The sequence below is a fragment of the Rhinolophus ferrumequinum genome, chromosome 5 (genome assembly GCF_004115265.2).
Source record: "Rhinolophus ferrumequinum isolate MPI-CBG mRhiFer1 chromosome 5, mRhiFer1_v1.p, whole genome shotgun sequence".
Lineage (NCBI taxonomy): Eukaryota > Metazoa > Chordata > Mammalia > Chiroptera > Rhinolophidae > Rhinolophus > Rhinolophus ferrumequinum.
The window spans coordinates 12,815,078-12,835,106 of record NC_046288.1 but is presented as its reverse complement, the minus strand read 5'-3'; the positions used below and the strand labels follow the sequence as shown (position 1 = coordinate 12,835,106).

Genomic DNA, 20,029 nt, shown 5'->3' with positions numbered 1-20,029 from the left:
AACTGCTGCTACCCAGAGCTGAGCCAGGCTACCTATTTGTGATCTGGTGGCTAGTGTGCCAAGAACAACTTAATTTGGGGTTGAGGCTAGTGAGATCACACTTGGCTGATTTTCCTCTAGCCAGATCATGGCTGGCTGATGCTCTCTGGCAAGAGTATTATGACATAGTGTTTTAACCATATGCTTTCCATCTACCAGTCTCTGCCTGGATCTGCAATAGAAGGGAAAGACTATCCTCTTGGGTTTAATGATTTATTCATCTGTTCATTCAACAAATATTTATTCAGTACCTACTAAACGGTCAGCTCTATGCTAGGCACTGGGAATCAATGGTGAATAAAAACAACCACAGGCTTTGCTCTTGTGGAGCTAACAGTCTAATGATAAAGACAATTACTAATTAGATAATCATCCCAGCAAATGCAAAATCTCAACTGTGATGAATACAAAGAGTTTCAAGATGTATAGTATGGCGTTTACCTTGTGAGACAGGTCAGGAGAGACCTGAAGATGTGACAATCAAGCTGAGATCTGAAAGACAGCAGGATGAGTTAAAGATAACCAGATGAAAACGTGGAGCAAGATCATTCTAGAGAAAACAAAGAGCTCATACCATGACCTTGTGGTGGAAACATTTGGCTCCTTGGAGGAACCCAGAGAAGGCCAGTGAGACTAGGGCAGAGAGATCAAGCGGAGCAGAGGGCAGAGTGAGATTGGAAAGGCAGATGGCCACGTCACAGATTTTGGCCTTTACCCTAAGAATGATGGGAGCCTTCAGCAACCCAAGTAAGTTGTCCCTGTGGAGCAACATCTTGGCTGCCAGGCGGCGGAGTTAGAACAAGTTTTTCTAGAGTTATCAAGTTCAAGTATCAAGCTTTATGACAGTAAAATATGTCTTTTTTCAGATTAGTTAGGCACTAACAGTGGAATGCTGTAACAGACCACAAATAACAGTGACTTCAGTTTACGTCTTTCTCTAGGCCCAGCAGGGTGGCTCCACATCAGGGCTCAGGTCCCTTCTATCCTGTTACTCTCATCCGCATGGTCCATGACGGCCCACCATCACCAGGTCAGCATTCCACCCAGCAGGGAAGAAGAAAAGAGGAAATAGAAGGATATGACTATTTTTCATAAGGGCATAACCTAGAAGTTGCACACACTATTTTTGCTCACATCCCATTGACCAGAATTACTTTCTTTGGCTCTCCTAGCTACAAGGGGAACCAAGAAATGTGGTCTTTCTCCTAGGCAGTCCTGTACCGGCAGCCAACAATTTTGCCACTTCTCCCACAAAGAGGAAAATGAATATTGATGGAAAGTTGGCGGCCTTTGCCACAGGGCCCTTAAATGATCACCGAGGCCAGCTGATGCAGATATACATTCATTCACTGAGCACTTACTGTTTGCCATGGATGTGCCAAGGGTAGCGGCTATAAAGATGAAGGAGACATAATAACTACCCTTGAGTAGCTCACAGTCTAGGGCAGTGGAGCTCAAACTTGCCTCCATGTTAGAATCCCCTAAGGAAGTATTAAATCTCTCAGTGACGAGCTCTCACCTCTTCTCAATTAAATCAGAATCTCTGAGGGTGAGACCCAATTATTGCTGTGTCTTCAAACTCCCTGGGTGCTTCCAATGTGCTGCCAAGGTTAAGAAATACTGGCTCAGTGGGAGAGAGCGATGGGTTAACAAAAAGCTCCAATGCAAGGCAATACCTGCTCTGATAGAGAAAGGTACAAACCGCTGTGGGAACACAGGGGAGCATGTGACTCCTTAAATAGACAAGGGTCAGAAGATGAGTGGCAATTTGTCAGGTGAGCACAGTTGGGATGGGCATTGCAGGTAGAGTAAGGAGTATGTACAAAAGCATGGACCTGTGAACCATTTTTGAAATTCTATGATAAGTAGAATTCTTTTCCCCAAATTATACGAGGTGATAACATGTGATCGGTCATAGATGAGTCAGAGACCTGCTCATAGTATCTGAAAGCAACTTCTGATCTGCAAATGACTAAATATTTAACATTTTGTACTGATTTGCCTGCTGCTGTCTATAAACACGTGGCCTTGTAGGTTCCTAGGGGTACCTTGAGTGCATCCGAGTTATGGGGTGATGAGGCAGAATGTCTTTCTGATGGCATGGCAAGGGCACCAGCCAAAGAGAATGGAAGCCAAGTAGATACCTTCCTGTGTCCAACTTTAACCCTTTACTTAGTAAAACATGGAGAGGTGGGGGGAGAGGTACCTAAGGGTTGGGCTGACAAGGACAGGCTAGCAGAGATGCACTCTGGAGGCTCAGACATTTTAGCAAATGATATGACCATTCACTTGCATACTAGCTTTATGCTAACCCAGGGCGAGGTGCCTCATGGAGCATCAGAAAACCAGCTATTACCCCAGTCACATGCAGGATGTGTGATGCTGAGGTGAGTGAGGCCACCAATGAAGTAGACATTAGGTGAAAGACATGGGTGGCAAGATGGAAGACTAAGGTGCTAGCGGAGAAGGAGAAGAAATCAGACGAAGAAACACGGGACAAGAGTACCAGAAGAAAGAAAGGCATCGCAGAACTCAGGAACAAAACAGAGGCCCATGAAATCCTGTAGCTTGGAGCCCCCTGGCATCAAATCATTTGAAGTAGTTCCTGTGCAGCCCCTTCAGTCCTTCCCAGTGTTCAACCCAGGCTGAGGTTTTGCAAAATGACAAGAACCAGACTTCTGGTATGGCTGGAGTTGCCTAGCTCAGTCCCTGATCACTCGGGAGGAGAGAGAAGTGAAGCAAGGAATGTGCCAAATATGGCTGTCACCCATGAATGCTCACAGATGGCCCAGGAGAGGAAGGTCCAGGAAAGAGCTACTTATGTCAGGCTTGGCTTTGGCCCCTCATCCAAAATGAGAAGTGGACAATAGCAGGCCATTGTGTATCCAATCAACTCTCAATTATCCAAGGGCAGAGTCTCCACTCTGTGAGTCCCCCCACTCCCTTTGAGTTCCCTCCAGCTGTCTGCCCTTTGACCGGTTTCCTGCCCATCAGAGCCACAGTCAGAGGGTGGGCAGGTGGAGGAAGGGCGAGGATGTAAAGTTCAGATCAGTCATTTTAGAGGCTGTTCCTTAGACACTTGCAAAAGGGGACAAATCATTGGTTAAACCAACATTCGGTTTATTTGGGGTTTTAATTTATCAGGGCTGTGCCTCATCCTTCATTAGTACGGATAATTGGTAATTGGTTAAGTGATATTTGTTCAATCTGTGGCGCCTCTGCTATTGTATCTGCCTCGTTTCATTTTTAAAAATCGTCTGCATTAGTAAAAGCCATATTGAAATGATGTCCTCAGTGCACTTAGAGCTCTACTATTTTAGCATAAAATCTACATCTGTATTCCCTATTTGAAGGAAGGAGAAATTTGAAAGAGGATGGTAACCACAGATATGGGGGATTTGTATCCATGAAATATTTAAGAAAATGCCTTAAAGTTATATTTATCTCACTTTCACATATAAGCAATTTAAATCTGAAACAGATTTGTTGGGTGTTTTTAAAAATCTCCCCTGAGATTTTGTGTGGTCAAGGTGAAGGCAGAGAGTAGATCTCTGACTCCTCTCCTATTACTGCCCCCTTCCTTCCGACATCTTAGTTTACTCACCTGCACAAAATAAAAGTTATTCTTTTAGTTACTGGAATTTTAAAAAGTTGAGCTAACTTATGTACAGAAAGAAATTCATTCAGTTTGGAGGCACATTCAAATTTACAGTGCCATTTAAAATGAAATCTTGACGTTCCCCAGTGTCCTCCATTCACCCTCCCCCTGCATTGACTTGTTCTGTAAAACGTAGAGGGGCACTCCTGTATCCGTGGGTCACTGAGGCCACCAGGCTCGGCCCCTCCCTTTCCCAGACCTCCAGAGGAGGCCACCCTGCTCATTAAGCCTCCTTGGCCCCCTTTGCTCCGTCCGCCATTGGAACACACCATTCGGGCGACCAGGGCTGAGACTGTCCCTTCACTGGACCCCAGCCTGCTTGGCTCAGCTCCTACTCCAGACCCTGACCTCTTTCAGTCTCACATGGCAACAAAAACTTGTATGTTCTCCCAAGTATCTGATGATGACCAGAGACCAAAAAAATATTTGTTCCTTAACTATGTCTGGCCATGTTGGTTTTGAGAGTGTGAGAATCTACTGGTCAGTTGATCCATTCAGCAAGACTTCTGTTTTAATATTCTCTGTGTTGGGAAGACTGGAATTGGAAAATCAACACTGATTAATACATTATTTAATACTAATTTTGAAGACAATGAATCTCCATGTTTTTACCCACGTGTTAGACTTAAAGCTCGGACATATGAACTCCAAGAAAGTAAAGTTCGATTGAAATTGACCATTGTGAGTACAGTGGGATTTGGTGACCAAATAAACAAACACAAGAACTAACAACCAGTAGTTGACTATATAGATGCTCAGTTTGAGGCCTGTCTCCAAGAAGAACCTAAGATTCAGCATTCTCTCTCTAACTACCACGATTCTCGTATCCATGCTTGCCTCGACTTCATCTCACCAACAGGCCATTCTCTGAAGACACTTGATCTCTTGACCGTGAAGAGTCTTCACAGCAAGGTGAACATTATTCCGGTGATTGCCAAAGCAGATGGAATTTCTAAAACTGAATTACGGAAGTTTAAGATCAAGCTCATGAGTGAATTGGTCAGCAATGGCCTCCAGATATACCAGTTCAACAGGTTTTGAATCTACTGCTGAAATCAATGCATCAATGAATGGACACTTGCCATTTGCTGTTGTAGGAAGTATGGATAAGGTAAAAGTTGGAAATAAGATGGTCACATCTCACCAGTAACCTTGGAGCGTTGTACAAAAGGAGAATGAAAACCACTGTGACTTTGTAAAACTCCAGGAATTGCTCATTTGTACAAACATGGAGGATCTGCCAGAATGGACACACACTAGGCACTACACGATGAACTTTACAGGGGTTGCAAACTGGAGGAAATGGGCTTTACTGACGTGGGCCCAGAGAATAAGGCGTTCAGTCTTCAAGAGCCTACGAAGGAAAAACCACAAATTTTATGGTTAATGTCAGAGGAACAAAGAAAAAAATGAAACAGATGTTTTTGTAGCGAGTAAAAGAGAAAGAAGCCATTCTGAAAGAAGCTGAGAGAGAGCTACCGACCATATTTGAGCACCAAAAGAGTTCACCAAGAAGACACAAAGAAGCTTGAAGAAAAGAGAAGACTTTAGAAGAAGAAATAATCTCTTTCTCTATAAAGAAAGGTACCTCTGAGATATACCAGAACCAGACTTTTATGGCAACGGGCGCCAACCTGAATGAAGAAGGAGAAGGACCATAAGAACTCCAATGTTATGTAAAACAAAGCTTCCAGATCTCAGACGGTCATCACAAGCAAAATGTATTCAAATGTTAGAAGTATGCTGTGATTTTCTGGCTGTTTTGATTTGCTGTATCACTTGTTCTGCATCTGGCAAATGGCCACAGTGACTGCCATTTATGAAAAAATAGTTTTAAGTATAAGGTCAATACATTGGCCAGAGTGGGCGATAGCACTAATAAAGTCACTGTTGTTAGAAGTTTTTAAGTTGCTGGTTTGTGATGACTCTAGATGGCTCCTCCTGCTGCCCACCTATTGTCACTTTGCAGAGCACTGTACCACAGAGCAGTGTCAGTGCCATTGAAAGTACAGAACTCATTCATATATGGCTAACTGATTGCATTTCTATTCCAAGATGAACCTTTTTTGATATATACTAAACGCAAAATTTTGGAAATGTGTTTTAAAATGTATTATGTACCTGATACTGACCTTTCAACAGTGTTATAGAACTTTTTAATTTGTGATGTAAGCAATTGGTGACATGATACTAAGCTTTTGTATCAAATTTTATACAAAATGATGGCTTCCATGCTTTAGTGTGCCTTATTGTGGTTGGTGTGTTATTATGAGGAAACAAAATACATTTAAAAGAAAAAACATCCAGGTATATAAATCCTTTTCTAGTGATATATACCTTTGAACTTGGGTGTTATCACAGTATTTTCATTAGGGTGTATTACACACTTGTTGCTTAAACTCTGTCTTTCGGGGAAAAAAATAAGAAGGTTGAATCGTCTTATTCAAAATATTTCTTAAGAAAATAACTGAAAATCTAAATATCAAACATAAACATTTAGATAATTCGTATCTCAAGGGATGTTTCAATTGAGTGCCTTTGTAGTATTCTCAGAACAATTAATTTTTTCTTAACAGTCATAGGTATATAATTTTTCACTTTTTTGTACTTGAATATTCTAAATAAAACTGACATTTACTCTGGACTAATAAAATATATCTACATATTTACTAAAAAATTAAAAATAAACAAAATGAAATCTTACTAGGTAAACTAGGGCAGGGTTTCATTACCATTTCTATGGTACAGTATGAAAGGAGCAGAATTTACATTCTAGAATTAGAAATAAAATTTCCATTGTGGTTTTTTTTGTTTTCTTTTTCTTTTTCTTTTTTTTGTACTTTTTATTATGGCTATTCCATAGTACTTTGAATTGCTTGCAGATATATATATATATATATATATATATATATATATATATATATATATATTTTTTTTTTTTTTTAATTTTTTTTTTTTTTAAGAGTAGGACCAGCCACAAAAAGAGTGGGACTGACCATCAAAGAGTTAGGCTGAGATATGGACTGGTTAAGTGCTCAGGCTTGAATTTGTAATAGTGTAGCCTGAGTGTGAACAGAGTTGAGGAACTGCCTCTGAGCGTAAATCTGCCCTCTGAGGGGCAGGTGATTTTTTACAGGGGCCCTGATCTGCTCCAAGAAGTTGTGGGTTTGATCCTGAACTTGGCCAGTTATTTGCCAGGTGTTAGTAACCATCTCTAAGCTTTGGTTTCATCAGCTTAAAAAGTGGAAGTGATAATGGCTCCTACCTCCTAGTGTTTGGGGAGAGATTAAATGCATGAAAGTGTTTGGCATGATGCCTGGACATAATAAGTGCTCAATAGATGTCTATACTGTATTTAAGACCTGCATTGATAGCAGTCTTGGTGCCCTGAAAATCATCAGTAGTTGTATAAAGAAAGTACATGAGAAGTCGAGAATAAAGTTGTGAGAAGAAAGAATTTCAATCGCATAAAACGATCTTTTCCAAGACAACATACTTATTCATCCATTCATTATTTAATAAATATAGTTATAGAATGAGATTGCCATGTGAAGTGGATAGCTTTATTTTTACCTTCAAGCAGAGACGTGTCCTGGGTTAAGTTGGCTTAGAAAGTATATGTACTTTATAGACAGATTTTGACGAGGGTCCTGAAATAATCTGTTGAAACCAGAGCATATTCTCATTTCTCAGCAAACTGGGTAAGCTGTCTGAGTAGGGATAAGTCTGGTCTTTCACAATGTATGGAACTGCCGTCTCCTGTTTGGGCATTTCAGAAAACATTTGGATTGCTTTAGATGTCTTACCATGCTAATTAAATAAAATATGACTAATTAAATGTCAGAAAGCATGATGTAAACTTGTTAATGTCAGGGGAGATCTTTAAAAACAACTATCAAGATGGGCAAATTTGTCACATGTCAACATTTTTAGTTAATTTTGGGTAGTAAATAAGCAAATTTTATTTAAGAAATGAGAAAACTGTCTGGCGATGTGATTAGGGCATCCTATATTTTGTGCCTGATTAGACTGTGGCTTACATGGGGGGCTGGAGAGTCTCTCCTGAATAGTTAACTACCCATTTTTTCAATTAAACATAATGTTATGTTAACATCCCTAAAAAGGTAAATGATGGCACAGTAAATCCAATTAGAATACATACTTACAACTGGATTCGCTTGCAATTTTCAAAAAGCTGATGGCATTTTACATCTTCCTGCTATTGTCAGAGCGGCTTTAGCACAAGTTGCTGCACCCCCGCCTGGTGTCTGTGTCTTTTCGTGGTGACCTTTGCTGGGAGAGCTGCTGCAGACATCACAAACTCTCACATCAATTTGCCACAATTGGATGTGGCATCTTGCAGCTAATTTGATTTGGGAAGAAATGCACCTGGCTCTGTTTTTTCCCTATAGAATGTGGAGGGAGTTCTGAGTCCTCGCAGATGCCATCTACCCGCGGAGTCTATGTGTTTTTCAAGGTCTAAGCAGTTTGTCTTCATCTCCCCAAATACAGACTATTACAAAGGGAAAGGAGCTGAATTCTTTAATGCAAAAATAAGCTAGATTGGAGTCAGAGAGGGGGGAAGAGAAACAAAGTGAACTGAGAACTACAAATGTTGATATAACTTCCAGGCTTCTTACGTAAAAGAGAAGCAAATAGCTTTTATTTGGCTATTCAACTCTGTTCCTTCCCTTTGTTTTTATCACATCAATTAAATACAATTTCCCTCATATCTGAATTCTAAAGAAAGGCCAACCTGTCAAATTCATACTTTTTGAAAGACATACAAACACACAAGTATAATTTTATGGGTTTTTGTTTTGTTTTGTTTTTTAAGTTTCGACCTGATTTGAGGTTGTGGGAAGTAGATAAAATGCTAATGTGTTTAATCTATTATTGATGAATTTAAGTAGATCAAAGACTGCTTGTTGAAGGAAAAATACAACAAGGCCTTTTATTCAGTGACCCACATTTTATCTCAATTATACTTCAGATATTGAACAGCAAATAATCAACAAAACAATAACAACACAACCTGCCTTGTAAATATGATTTACATTGAATAGTAAGGTGCTCTGAAAGTATGGGGGAGAACGGATTACCGAGTACCGTTGACCCTTGAACAACATGGGTTTGAACTGCCTACATCCACTTATATGCAGATTTTTTTCGATAAACACATACAGTACTGTAAATATATTTTTCTCTTATGATTTTTAAATTAAATTAATTGGGGTGACATTGGTTAATAATATTATATGTGTTTCGAATGTACAATTCTATAATACGTTATCTGTATATTGCATTGTATGCTCACCACCTGTGGGGACAGAGTCCCAGAGAGCAGTTTCCAGGCTCTCGGCCTCACGTGCTGGCTCAGGTAGTAGATGGCCGTCAGCTGTTACCAGTTAGCCATTCGCCACTGATATACCTGCCGTGGCTGCATTGGGGGTTTGGTTGGTTGGCAGAGAAGCAGACGGCAGGTTGCGGATCGTGTGGCTCCTACTTCCTGTGTCTCCAACCCAGCTGCCAGCGAGACTATAGTGGTATGACTCCCCTATCTATGGCTCCGTTGGTGTTTCTTTTTGACCTCACCATATCCTGCGTTCTTGTGTGGGGAGCGGGACCAGAGACCCTGCATGACACCACCCAAAGTCTAGTCTTCTTCCATCACCATTTATTTGACCCCCTTAACCTCTTCATCCTCTCTCTCTCTACCCCCTTTCCTCTCTGGTAACCACCATACTGTTTTTTGTGTCTATGAATTTGTTTGTTTTGTTTGTTCATTTGTTGCTTTCTGTTTTATATCACATATGAGTGAACTCATATGGTTATTGTCCTTTTCCATCTATTTTCGCTTAGTATAATACTCTCAAGATCCATCCATGTTGTCGCAAATGGCAGTATTTCTTTCTTATGACTGTAGTATTCATTGTGTATATATACTACATCTTCTTTATTACACCATCCATTGAAGGATGCTTGTGTTGCTTCCATTTTTTGGCTACTGTAAATATTGCTGCAATGAACATAGAGGTACATGTATTTTTACAAATAAATGTTTTTTATTTTTTTCTGCTAGATACCCAGCAGAGCGATTGCTGGGCCATGTGGTAGTTCTATTCTCAATTGTTTAAAATTGTTTAAGGAAACTTCATAGTATTTTCCATAGTAGCTATACCAATGTATATTCCTACCAGCAGTGTACAAGGGCTTCTTTTTTCTCCACATCTTCTCCAAAACTTATTGTTTCTAGTCTTATTGGTAATAGCCATTCTAACAGCTATGAGGTGGTATTCCATTGTGGTTTTGATTTGCATTTCCCTTATAGCTATCTTTGTGATTTTCTTAATTACATTTTCTTTAGCTTACTTTATTGTAAGAATACAACATATAATACGTATAACATACAAAATATGTGTTAATTGACTGTTTATGTTATCAGTAAGGCTTCTAGTTAACAGTAAGCTATGAGCAGTTAAGTTTTTGGGGAGTCAAAAATTATCCTCGGATTTTTGACTTTGTAGGAGGTTGGCATCCCTAATCTCACATTGTTCAAGGGTCCACTGTATTTGCCCCAGTGCCATTGCACAGTAGGTTTAATTTACATGGAGAAGGTGGCTTCCTGGAAAGGTAAATAAATGTTACCTTTCACGGTGGCTCACGTTTTATCTATGTCATATTGCCATAAGAATATCTCGAATATAACTTATGTTAGGTAAAGTGAGGGGCATTCTTTGGAAAAATAAATCTGTTATTTTTAAGAATGAGTCTACACTAGGTCAAAGATGGAACTGAGGAAGCTTTACACATAAGTCCAGTTTTCAGGGTCTAATTCCACACAATATGCACACATGTTTGAAGTAAAGGTGGAGTAGGAATGTGAATTATTTTTGTCAAGCAAGGGAGCTGTGAGTAATGCTAAGCAACATGAGGAAAAGAGCCATTCTGATTTTGCTGTCAGCCCATCCCAGGTGCCAAGTCTGTAGTTGATGCTCAATAAATATTTATTGAATAAGTGCTGGAAACTTTATAACTTCAGCACTCAGTTTCCTTTTGCATAGATAGACCTAACCTAAATATGTCTATTAATAGCAGCCTGACTTCTAGAGATAACTGAAGGGTTTATGTGCCTATTGGATTGTCTGGCAATTTTTACTTTAAGGATGGAGAGTATAATTACTGTCATTACAGTTCCCTTGTATACTTTTGCATCTGCTTCCCCTGCATCTTACAGATAGAAGGCTTTACAGGAACATTCATAGTTGTAGAGATAAAGGTCAACTCATTTTGAGCTGGTGAGAGGTGATGTCATTTCCAACAAAAGGTGGAAGGCAGGGAAGAATTCAGAGCCAAAAGCAGGAAAGAAAATTAAGTTTCTGGAACTCTCCGCATCACACAATTAAAAACCCCAATGGGCCTTCCAATGCAGCTTCCTTCTTTTCTCTGAACTTGTGTGAATTTACAGATCATTAGGCAGCTCCATTTCAAAAGCAAGAAGATACAATAATACAAACATAATCATTTGTATAATTTTCCATTTGGGTTTATTGGAGCCACAACTCATCTGCATGAAACCCAGTGAACCAGAGAAGGAAATATTCCAAGAGGTTGATTTTACTCTCCAAGGCCTACCACAGAGTAAAGACTCAATAAACATTTGAATGAATAAAGAATCAATTAATTAATTAATGAGGACAGAAGCTAGTAGTTATGAAGAGGAGAGATTGGCTGCATAGAGCAGATACCAAACAAGTGAAATTACAGTGGCCTCACCAAGAAAAGATTTCACTCCCATGTAAAAAAATTCTGGCATCAAGCCATATAAGGCCGATAGAGATAGAAGTTCTAGGCTGTCTTCAGAGACATAGGCTTCTGTCCCTCTGCAGCTACTTTCAGAGTGTGACTTGAACCTTCATGATTTAGGATGACTGCTGGAGTTGCCATCATCACATCCAAGGTGAAAGGTGAAGATAGGAAGGCAGAAGGATAAGAAGGGAGCCCCTGTAAGCTGAGGCAGCTACTGTTCAGCATCTTAGAAGCCCCCACAATTCCAATTATCCTACCATCTAAAATATAGTTATAAAGTCATACCTAATTGCAAGAGAGATTTGGAAATATAGTCTTGTATCCAAGCCTGGAATTCAAGTTCTAGTACAAAGGAAGAGAGGATGAATGGATATGGGTTAGGCAGTAGCCATATCCACTACATTTACATATACCCTGCAATAGAGGTCTGAAAAGGAAAGTAAATTGATTCCTCCACATACCTATCCAGGGTAGAAAAGGAAGAGGCAAATTGTTTCCTTGAACATAAATGTCAAAGGCACTGAATAATAATAATATAGTGTCATTATGTACCAGGCACTGTTCTAAATATTTTACCTATATTAATTCATTTAATCCTCACAATAACTCTGCAAGGAAGGTGCTCTTATTATCATGTTACAGATAAGACTTTATAACACAGAGAGGTGACTTGCCCAGGGTCACACAGCAAATATGGGCAGAGGCAGGATCAAACCCAAGCAAATCAAACCCAGGCAGTCTGACTCATAATCAACTGATCAAATGTTGGCAAATAAATATTGAACAATTTAGCATAAAGTCCAAATTCTTAGATTTTCACAAAAAGCAACATCTTCATCAAAATATGCAATAAAGGTAGACTCCCATTTTCTTCTCTTACCCTTCATTTTGTGGTTAACTTTTTCTTAACTTAAAGCTCCTAAAATGCTATTTTGTTGTATCGTATTAGAAAATTTAAAGGAACAGACGTTAGGAAAACTTAAAGAAAATATATACTTTTTCAATGAAATGACTGAAAATATAATTTTATTCTCCTCCTGGTTTTAGCCATACACTTACGAATCTCAAAGCTAAATTTTAGAAACTTGGAAACATGCTTTGTGAAAGAAACCAGAAAGAAAGGAACATATTGTATGATTCCTTCTATATGAATTGTCCAGAAGAGGTCAATTTATAAAGACAGAAGGTAGGGCTGAGAGTGGGAGGAAGGAACGAGGATTGACTGCTAAGAGGAATGGGGTATCCTTTTGGGTGAGGAGTGTATTCTAAAATTAGACTGTAGATGGTTAGACAACTTGGTGGATATACTAAAAACTATTGAACTGTATTCAGTGTCAAAGTAATTGACATTATTTAAATTAGTGAATTGTATATATGTGAACTGTGTCTCAATAAAACAATTGTTTGTTTTTTTAAGAAAAAAAAAGGCTAAATATTTAATGGTCAATTCAAAGCCCCAAAGATCCACTGCACTGCTGGCTGTGCGGCTGCATGGGCTGAAATTCCTGGTAGTTACCTTCTAGTTTCTCCCTCCTTCTCTGTTCGCACCCTCTCTCCAGGCAAACTGGTGGACCCACTGTCCCCGAACACAATTACAGGGTGTTGTTTTAGTTCGATCTGTTGTTTTGTTGTCTTTAAGTCCGTCCTAGAATGCCTTCCCCACTGCTCTCTGCCTGTCCTTCAAGATCAGCTCAAATCCCACAGCAGCACTCTTCACCTATAGACTTGCTTCTCCTTCAGTGTTGTCAGTAGATGCCACCATCAGCCAGTTAGTTAATCCCCTGTTCTCTCCTCTCCCCTTATCCTCTATACAAAACTCTGCCTGAGTCCGTTCCACTGTCTTCACCTCTACTGCCATCACCTACCCTAGGCTCCGCAATAACCTTTCTAAACTAGGGTCCCCACGTGCGTTTTATTCTTTGGGCTCTTTATCAATTTGTTGTTTCTCACTTTCCAAACTCTAGTTTGGGTTCCTGCAAACTGCATTTCTGCTTCGTGGTGACTGCAAACTATGGCGGCTCCTGTTGGGTCCTACCAGTAGGGGGCACTAAAAGAAGACTCAGATGCAGAAGATGGGAGAAGCAAATCAAAGGTTCAGAGAAAAGGACATACCACTTAAGCTAGAATAACCTACCAACTGATTATTTTCCACAGGGGAGGTCCAAAGGAAACCCTTTTAAGAAAGGAATAACCAGGGAAGCAATAAACAGAGAACCAACATTAGTGATGTGGCTGTTCTTTATAGCAGAAGTCACAAACTTTTTTAAAAAATGGCCTGAGAATAAATATTTTAAGCTTTGCAAGCCATATGGTCTCTGCCACAACTGCTGGATTCTGCAGTTATAGCGCAAAAGCAGCCATAGACAATAAGCAACTGAGCGTGGCTGTGTGTTCCAATAAAGCTTTATTTACAAAACAGGCAATAAGCTGGAATTGGCACAATGAGCAATAGTTTGCCAATCTCTGATTTATAGTTTAGGGCTGATGGTAGATGATGTTGTGATAGAACTGAGCTTAGTGGCGCTTAAAAATCAGAAGCAAAGTGAGTGTAATTCTCATAATGATCAGCAAGGTTAGACTGGCAGCCAAGATGACCTGACCTGAGAGAAGTCTAGAGATGGTTCATAAAATAGAGTATACCTAATCGCAAGGTAGATAAGTAGCCCACAAGGGTTTTGCTCAATTTATACAATCAAAATATCAAAGATGGATAATCAGGAAGCTAAGAGCAGCTGCCATAATATATATTCATGATCCTCTGCCCAATTTTGAACCTGAGCCAGTTCTAAGATCTAGAACCCATTGTCCAAAGATGTCGGTCCCGTGAGAAAATGTCCTGCAACAGAATGGAAAGTGTGCACAGTAATGATTCCCTCAGTTCTTCCTCGAAAGGACCTATGGCCAGTAACTCATGTAACCATAGACTATGGAAATAGCATAGGTTTTTGAGGACTATTAGACAAAGAGTCCACATTTTTGGACTATATCTGGGGACCTGAAACTTTGTCATGCTTCCCTGTTAGCGTGTGGGTACATAGGAGCCAAGTAAGTTAGACCCACGTCTGATTACAGTGAGCCCACGGACTCCACAGACTCATCTGGTTGTCATTTCCCTGGTCTCCAGATGCATATGTGGAAGTTGGCATCTGGAAGTTGGCATTGCTCTACACAAGTGACTTGGCCAATGGTCTAAAAGCTATCGTAGTGGAGAAGGATACATGGACCCTGCAAAACTGGAGTGAGTACCCAGCCAAGGTAAAACAAATAGCAAAAGCAATTTCACACCCCAGGAAGAATGGCAGAGATTATGCCACCCTAGGACCCACCAATCTGGTTCCTACCAAAACCAAATGAATCCCAGTGGGTTACAGTAGACAGCTGCAAACTCAACTAGGTCATGGCCCCAATTACAACTATTGTGCCAGGTGCGTTATCACTGCTGAAGAAGCTTTATGAATATATTCTTGTTCTCACATCCAGGTAAAGACAATCAAAGCCAGTTTGCATTCACATGGAATGGACAATAGTATATTTTTATAGATTTACCCCAGGGCAGTGTTAACTCTCCTGCACTGTGTTATAATATATTCCAAAGGGATCTGGGCCATCTTCACATTCCAAAAAGCATCAGATTGGTTCACTATATCAATGACGTCATGTTTATCACACTGGATTATCAGGACGGAACAAGTATGTTGGAGAGTTTCACAAGATCCATGTACTCCACAGAGTAGAAGATAAACCCTATAAAGATTCAGAAATGTAACAAATTAATAAATTTTAAAGGGTCCAGTAATCTAGGACATATAGAGAAATCCTCTCCAAAGTATGGCTCTTATACCTCCACCTCTAGGAAAAAAGCCCCATACCTTTTCGAGTTCTGAAAGAAGCACATTTGACACATTTGAGTATTATCCCAATTAATTTACCCAGTGACAGGGAAGGCTCCAAGCTTTGGTAGACCTTAGTGCAGGACACGGCTCTGAAGTAGACCAAGACTCTGGTACAAGAAGCTCTGCCATTTGGACTATATAACCTGGCACAGCATACGCTAGAGGTGTTTTGTGTTGAGAGACAATTTTCCATGGGTCTTTTGTGTTTTTGCTGGTCTTATGAGTGAGGCACAGTCTACCTTTTGTTCTGCACTATCTTTTCACAGATGTTTGTATAGCAAACAGTCTTAGACATTAGAGGTGGTGTCTTCCTCCAGCACATAGGGCAGGTTTTCTTACATCTATGGAAGAGAGAGATAGTACCTCCTTCTGGAACAAAGGACAGGCACACGTACTGCCTATTATAAAAGATTTGCGTTCCCTAAGCTCAGGGTCCCTCCACTGTAATGTAACCCCCTGTGGATGCAGGTGTGATGTAACCCTCTTTGCATCACCTATGGTATTTGGGGCTCAGGAAGCCAGCACAAAAAACCAGCTGATATTCTGGCTATGGCTATATCTATGAGTAATAAACGGTTCTTCATCTTTGACCCAGGAGCCTCATGTCTTCTATCAGTGTTCGTGAAACTGTGGCAAGCTAACTTGTTAGCTTGTGAGTAAGATAAAACCTCAGACCCTTCACAGTTCCTGACACTGTGATGGGAACAGACACTGTGGGCAGTTTATGGCAAACCCCAAAGGAAGAGTCATAACATAGATCCCTAGGGTCCTGGACTCAGAGCGAGAGATTTATTTTATGTAAGTGACACATGATTGTAGGCGCTGTCAAGTGTGAAATCTGTAGGGCCGGCTGGAACTTCAGCTGAGAGTTGATACTGCAATCTTGAGGTTGCCTGGAAACTCAGGCAGGCTTTTTATGCTGTAGTTTAAAGGAGAATTCCTTTTTCTTAAATAAACTTCTGTCTCTGCTCTTAAGGTCTTTAACTGACTCTATGAAGGCCCATTCACATTATGGAAGATAATCTGTTTTACTGAAAGTCTACTGATTTTCATTTAAATACCTTCATAGCAACATGGAGCCTGGCATTTGACCAAACAAGTGGGAACCACAACCTGGCCAAGGTGACATATAAAACTAATTGTCACACCATCCAAGCTCTAATGCTCCCCATAGGAATGGCTGAGGCCTTTGTTGTCACTGCCTCTTAGTCCAACTTCCCTCTCTACCCAATCCTGCGTCTTTCTACGGTATCTTTCTCTCTTATTGTTCCTGAGAGCTACCCCCTGTCAACCTCCTGTGTATACAGCTCTTTCTGGGAGTCTGTGTTTTTTTTCAGAATCCTGCCATATGACAAAGACAGTATAAGGAAGAAATCATGCTACTCAGAATTATTACAATCCCTAAGTTAACAACTAACTCCCAAAGATATTGCTGTTACTTTTTTAAGTTGAAATCACGTGGTCCGTTGTCTTTGAGAGAAATGAGCCTGTCTTATTATTACATGTTAGAAAAGCCATTTGACGTCTAGAACAAAGTAACTGATCAATTCAACAAAAAGCAAATAATGGCTTAAAAAAAGAACTTTGCAAAACAAAAAACAAAAAAACCCTTTCTGACTTGTTTTTCTTTGTCTGCTTTTATGTGTAAGCGGGACCTGCTTAGAGTTTTAGAGCTCCACGCTGTTGGTCTGTTGCTGTTATCCATGCACGTTTTGGGAATATGTGCCCACAGACATTTAGCAGATGGTCTCAGGCTGGACATCTGGAAGTCTCATTAGATTATGGAGCACAAATTTGTGATAATAGATTTAATTCAGCTTTTGCTTAACATTTTTTTGGCTGGTTTAAAGACCCTGGGGTCAGTATGTAACTTGGCAAGAGTTTTACAAAAATTGTTCTGAATTTAACATCAGTGGCCCAATCTTATACAATATTTTGTTTGTGCAACTCAGACCAGCTGGGTAAAAGCTAATGAAAGGAATGCAATTATAGAAGGGGTGGGTGGTACATGTAAGCCTCATTAATGCATTAGTCATTCTCTGTGTACCCCTGACCATCACACGTGCTGCTGCATAGTGAGTGCGAGATAACCTTGGGGGAGGGAGGCCATCTTCCTTTATTTTCTGATTTGAGACTCTAGAATGTGTGCTTCATTTGGACAGGTAAGGGGCAATACACCAATAATTGTATCCATGTAATTTTGTATTTTCACTATGCACTGGACATTTTACTATAAAAGCTGATGGAAACTTTAAGAACATAAAGGTTCGTCCTATACAACACTTACGTAAGGTTGAAAAAGCTTTCTCTTCTTGTCATCCAAAATATATAGTATAAATTGAGTATTTGTATGTAAGAGTCTACACTTTTTTCATAGCACCTACCACCCAATTTCCACTAAAAAAAATATGTATGGACAGATGGATTTCTTTTTTTTATTTTTTTAAAGATAAGATGAAAATAAACCAAGAAAAAAAAAAAGATTAACAACCCGCTAAGAAAGTGATCAAAAGACATAACAGGTCATTAACATGAAAGGAAACCCAAATGGCCAAAAAGCATATGGAAAGATGGTCAGCCTCAGTATTAATTAGGGAATCAAAGCAAACAACAACTAGAAACCATTTTTGTACCCTTCAAGTTGGCAAAGTTTAAAGAATGAAATTTCAAAGATTGGCAAGAACCCTCATACCTTTAGGGTGGGACTGTAAACTGGTACAACCACCAGGTCGATTATACCTGGTTAGGCAGAAGATGCACTTACCCTATAACCCAGTAATCCCACTTCTAGGTATACCCCCAAGACAAGGATACAAGTTCACAAGTCTTCATTAAGCATTGTTGAAAATAGCAAAAACAAACACAAAATTGCAAACACTCTGAGTGTCCATCAATAGAAGAAGAGATAAGTACGTTGTGCCATGTATATACAATGGAATACTATGCAACAGTCAAAATGAATAAATTCAGCAACATTTATCAACACGGATAAATCTCAGAAACAACAATACAGCAATAACCAAAAAAAGCAAATTGAAAATTGCCAAAAAGGAATCTAGAAAAAAACACAAAAAAAAAGGTTAGCTAAAGTTTAGGAAAAAAAGTTCACCTGTTTGTTGATATAAAATACGTAGAGAAATTACTAAAACATACATGGAAATGATGGACACTGAAATAATTAGTGAGGTGGGAAAATGGGATTCACAGATGTCCTCAGTTGTATCTATAATATTTCTATTGGTAGGGAGGGAAAATCTGAAGAAAATAAGGCAATTTATAAAACTGGTGTTCTATAATTTTCTATTTTTTAAAAATAGATAATGATTTTTTTAAATAAAAGAATCAACTTTTATTTAGAACTCTGAAATTAGAGATCAGTTTGCTTGACCTCCATAAATTCAACCTAAGCAAGGGAGACATGAACTAACTCTAATACCAGCCCTAACGCAGGCTTACCTCTGGGTAGTTTTCCAGCAAGCAGTTCTCCCAGCTGCCTCTCTGCCATAATTCCAATGAAAAATCTCCAAATATGGCAAAATTTGCCTAAGAGAGCTGAGCTCATCTTCTCCTTTCGAGTGTACTAAATTTACATTATTTTTTATTGCACAAATTTTAAAATTGAAACTGCCTCTTCAATAGGCCTAGTTAGAAAATTCTACATCAGTTAGAAATACCACCAGCTATCCAATCTTATGTCTTTAATTCTGCCACATAATGTGAATGTTTTTCCTTGAAAGAATCATTTTCTCCCCCTGGAGTTGAGATGACCTGATCTAGACTTTTTTTGTTTCTTGAAAAACAAAACAAACAAGTCATAAATCCTCCCCCAACACCTCTGATTATGATAATAATAATGCTCTTTGTAGAAAATTCAAAAAAAAATGCTAAAAAGCACTCCCCAAATTAAAAATCACTTGTAATCTCAAGACCCAGAAATAACCACCTTTAACTTATCAACATTATCTTTTTCCAAGCTTTTTTTTAATGCATGTAGCTATTTACACACACACACACACACACACACACGCACACAATTGGGATCATGCTGCGTCTACTGTTTTGTATTTTTCTCACTAAACAGCGTGTTCCATTTCATTATTTATCTAGAACATTATTTTTATGGTTCACATAGTATTCCCTTGTATGGCTGCTTCATAATTTATTTTAAAGACTCTCCCATTTTAGGGCATTTACATATTGCCAGATTGCCATTCCTGAAAGCCTGAACCAATTTAGGTCCCTATCAGCACTACTAGCCATGCATGCGAATGTCCATTTCCCCGTCCCCTTAACAACGTTGCTGACCAAGTGTTTTTTCTTCCTCCACAGTAAGATAATAGGAGACACTCACTATGACTCACGAATTTGGAGAGAGGGATTTATTGAGTTAACAATACTTTTAAAATGTGTACCTAAATGACTGTTTAATTATTAGAGAATTTTTATGCAGTTGTTTTGTATTCAGTGCAGGATAGTCGAGAGCAGTGATGGACATTGTGAAATTTCAGTGTCATGTTTATTTTAGTTAAAACTCTGTTGCCACTCTGGAAGCCACTTGAGACCAGAGATTATGCCTTATTTATTGTTGCATCTCACATATAAAAGGCTTTCTTTCAATAAATGTTTGTTG

General features: G+C 39.3%; 1 pseudogene; it reads left to right on the top strand.

Moving 5' to 3' along the window:
• The first annotated feature begins 4,051 nt into the window (after positions 1 to 4,051).
• On the top strand, positions 4,052 to 5,377 carry LOC117022361 (septin-10-like; annotated as a pseudogene).
• The last annotated feature ends 14,652 nt before the right edge of the window (positions 5,378 to 20,029 follow it).